Below are 4,755 nucleotides of genomic sequence, written 5' to 3' on the forward strand. Positions count from 1 at the left end.
GATGACCTAGAACTCACGCCGGTTCAGTGCAAGCCACCACACAAACTTGATATATCAGGTGAAGATTGTATCAGTTTCCTCCAAATTCAACAAGGCAAAAGTCAAACAAATCCACAAAATAAGACATTCATTTATAGTGAAGAAAATGGAAGAATACGATTCTATAAAAAAATAACTAAAACGAGTACCACTTATCCAACGATTATATGATTTTAGATCTTTTTTTTTTTCAAAATGAAGAAAGATTAGGCAAGATTAGCTGTTCGGCAATAGTCGCCTGCGAGCCATCTACCCTTCTCCGAAATGGTTAAGACCATTACACCCAGAATTCCCCTGCTCTTCCCTCCTCCACCAAATTTATTAATAATAATGAAAGCAAACGAAAAAATACAAGCTGGGGACTATATCAAGACCGACAAAGACAAAATAATGCCCTACATACGCCATATTTACTAGCAATAATGCAAATATATATGTATTTACTAGCAATAATGCAAATATATATATATAGTCCTCGCTGTCTCAGTACATGTACCAAGGTCAGCTAATTAACCTATGACCATCCTTAGACCATCTCTAACAATGCTAGCTAATTTTTATTATTTGACCTAAATATTCATTTGGTTAGCCACCACTTCCAACAATCCTAACTATTTTAGCTTAAGTTAAAATATTTTAATATTATTTTTCCTACACTTAACAATCGAAACCTTTTTTTCTTCTCTTGAAATCCACAAAAAGTGCAATTTTATAATTTTTAATGTTTAGCAAAAATTTAACTTTCTTGTAGGGAATTGTTAATAGCACTTCAAAAATGACATTTTACAATCCTCATAAGCATATTTTTCTTTCTAATTATAGAAAGTTTGGAGTGCCAAATGAAATTTTTGGAGTGCTAATAACAATTCCGTTCTTGTATTGGTGAGCCTCCTGCTTGGATTAGAGCAGCTCTCATAGATGATGTTATTGGAGCCCCTCGGACTCGTTTTACGTCTAATTCTGCTTTGTAGTTTACCTTTTTGGGTTGTATTCCCCACTCTTCAAAAAAAAAAAAAATTCTCTCCCTTCCTAGCTAAATTTAGCTAATTACTATTCACAAAGTTAAGATAACTAGTCGTTTAGCTAACCTATTGGAGCTTGACTTTTCGGTATTTTTTGTTAAAGTAGCCAGAAAAATCTCATTAACTAGGTTGTTGAGATGCTCTAAGGGTGGACACAATCAATGAGAATAATGTACTGATGAGTCAATTTCATATTATATATTTTATCCTATTCTTAGTATGTTTTGGTAATTATTCTGGTAGAATTTTGATACTTTGATTTATATTTTCAATATAGAACATTCGACTTCTTTTGGAGCATAACATGATCAAACGGACAAATTTTGGAGTGATTCAAATTGAATGACGTTCATGTGTCTCTAGCGTATTTGTGTCAAAATTTGGGATTTTTCTACCAAGCAGTTATTTTCTGGCGATTGAATTAAGGAGTTGTGCGCGGTGCTGTGAAAAGACGTTTCTGAGCTTAAATTGCGTTTTTGGAGCCCGAGATCACCTCTGATGGGTTTGTGGCCTTCTAGAAAAGTGTTCAGAATATTCCAAACCTTAAAACCAATTGTATTGAACCCGTTTTGGAACAGTTTAGGGGTCCAAAACGTGGCTGTTCAGATTTTAGGCGAATTTTATCATTTAATTTAGGGTTATATTTCCTATTTTATTTTAGTTATTTAGTTTACTAGTTCAATTGGAAGACTTTTGATTAGGAGGATTTAATTTCTGCTAGGTTAAATAAGCTTGGCCCGCTTTAATCTTGGGTCTACTTCTTCTCCGTGCGTTCTTGAAGAGAGGGAATTGGTCAAGTGTAGAGATTTTTATACTTTTTCCATTCTAGGTGTTTTCGATCTTTTATTATTTCAATAAAGAACTTTATGATTTTTATTATGAATATGCGTAATTAATTCTCTTTTTGCCAGGGTGAGGCCACGAGCCTTAACAAGAATATGTAGTTTCTCTTTAATTTGCTTATGATTATATGCATGTAGGTTTTCGAATTATTAATCATTGATTTAAACTATCTAATTATCTTGATGCTTGATCACCATTAGAATGTTTAGAAAAGTTATTTGATGCAATTTTGGTTGGAGGTCGGCCCTGAAATTGACGAAGGCTTCTTGTGATTAATATGTGCAAGTTCACTTAGTATGAATACCACGTCTTGAGGGTTACATGGTTTTTCAAAAGGTTTCACAAAACTTAATGAGTCATGCATGTTTAGATCTGATCTAAATACCACAGACGGATTGCATGTTTAATAAACGCTCTATGTTGGGGGTCCAAGTAGGCATATATTAGGAAAACCTAACCTTCAAAATATGCATGTATAAGTCATAAGCAATTGAAATAACTATATAGGATTGTTAAGGTGACGGTGGATCCCTAGTGTTTTCTTAATTTGATTTCTACAAAATTGTTTCCTTTTTCTTCATCTTTGATATTGCAGATTAGTTTACTTTTATTAGTTAAATTCAATTTATTAAATTAGGTCATAAAAATCAATCATCTCAAATTTCTACTTTGCAATAATTAATTGGAATTTAATTTGCTTCAAATTATTTAATAATCCTTGTGGAGAACGACCTTGCGAAATCCGTTTGTACTACAATATCCTTGTTTTTCTTACAAGTATTATAGGAGTTTTTAACCCGTTTGTGTGTGTGGTAAAATCCCTATCAAATACCACCTTCTGAAAGATGCTACTATTGGTGCTAAAATAGGAAGCATAACCAGGCTAGGACAATCATTCACTTGGTTCATGTGATATATAGTTGTTAATATGGTAACGATATTCAATCGGTATGATGAAATTATATAAGGGTTTGTAACTCAAGCAGTAATATTTACCCTACAATTCAGTTGCCAAAGTTTAAACATACCGCCATCACCCTTGATCTCTTTTATACCAATATAAGAGTTTATGGGTTCTTCCAATTGTGACTAATTGAGACCCTATTTATGAATGAAAGAAAGGGTTTATGAGCCCTAATCATCCTTCAAGAAGTAGTGGGGGTGGGGAGAAAAATGCGAACGAGAGAAAGTTGGAAATGGAGACAAAGAAGATGACAAAGAGAGTTCAAACTCTCTTTTTTTTTAGTTCTGAAGATGAGGAGGATCCAACAAACTTAGCTCTTGGTAGTGTTTTTTTTATAGTCCTTTGCTATTTACAAACCCCTGGCTCGTTCATTCACTCGCTTGGATTCCGTCTCGTTTGGTTGTTCATTTGTTCACAGGTAGTTAGTTAGATAGTCGTGGTTGGATTATTCACTTGGAGTTGCTTGGTAACTTCCTGGCCTTATTGCACCTTTTCATGTGGCATACTAATTAATACATGTGAATTTGATCTTGGTTTCAGTCTCGGTTAGAGTTCAAATTCTCCCTCGATAATATTGTTGAAGGGAAAAAAAGAGTTTAAGGAAGTCATCTAATAATCAATTAGGATTTTAAACAGTGCATATAAGTTTTAAGTGCTCAAACAACCATTTGAATTTTAAGGAATCTGTTAAGACTAAGAGGGAAGTATTATCTGTCACAAGAAACAAAAGATTGTTCATGCAGTCCTTAAAAATGAGTCTTACAGTTTTCTTTTTTGTTTTTTTTTTATTTTTTATTATTATATATATATATATATTTTTTTTTTTGGGAAAAAAAATGAGTCTTACTGTTTTGTGTTTGATGATGATTATTTATTTTTAAAAAGTACAGAGACTCCCATTAGTAGTTTTGTTAATCGCACATCATTTCAAAAACAAATTTGACTTTAACGTTTATGTTATTGAGAATGACTTCATTTTTGAATTCGGTCTATTTTATGACCCTTTAGGCCTCTTTTTTGTGTGAATTTCTCGTGTTTGGTGGGTGAGTCACGAATCATGACCCAAAAAAAAAAATCCAATTACAAAAAACAAGAGCTGTGGTTCATGTTTGGTGAATTTAATAATAGCGGGATTAGACACATTACGTTGGGAAATTATGTAGGATAAGAAAGGGGTATTTAATTAGAAGGAAAAGTTTGAAAAAGGGTTATATGGAGCTAGAAATAATTTCAAAAATTCTGAAGGTAACACATGAATGGTTTTTCAAGAAAGACAATATGACCTTCATTAAATGAGCAGACGCACAAATATTCTCACGCGCAGCTCAACATCTCAAGAAGTTCAAGCAGCTAACACGACTGCTCAAATCTCCCCCACTCATAGTATGAAAAAGTCAGAAGTATTAAAAATAGGGATTAATTACCAAATCCATCTTTAATACAATCTCAATTGAAAATCAACTCAAGCAAGTAAGGAATCCCTATCACTTAGAATACTTTCACCATTATCCCATGATATTATCTCCTAATTAATATCTTGGGAATATTCTTTCTTCATTCATCAAACAGATGACATACTTTGGCCAATAGGATGCCACCATGTGTAGGGCTACTCCCTAACACTATCATCCGCAACCTCCTCCTAATAAATACCTCTATCTCCACCAAGTTTTGGTAAGCTTTTTGCTACGCATGCAAGCCCTAACCACTCACTCTTTTCATAGATAGTAAATTAGGCATAGGAGACCTACTAGCCAACCCCCCACGTCGTGGGCGCGTGAAGCTTTGGTCTTTGATCAAATGTGTTAATTGTTTTGTACGTACAAATTCGTCAAGACTGAAGACGACGGATTTTTGCTAGTATAGGTTTGATTCAAGAACGAGGAG

This window comes from the organism of the source record quoted next, unplaced genomic scaffold, assembly GCF_019419815.1.
Source record: "Pyrus x bretschneideri cultivar Hongxiangsu unplaced genomic scaffold, Pyrus_bretschneideri_v1 Contig53, whole genome shotgun sequence".
In the NCBI taxonomy this organism is placed as follows: Eukaryota; Viridiplantae; Streptophyta; class Magnoliopsida; order Rosales; family Rosaceae; genus Pyrus; species Pyrus x bretschneideri.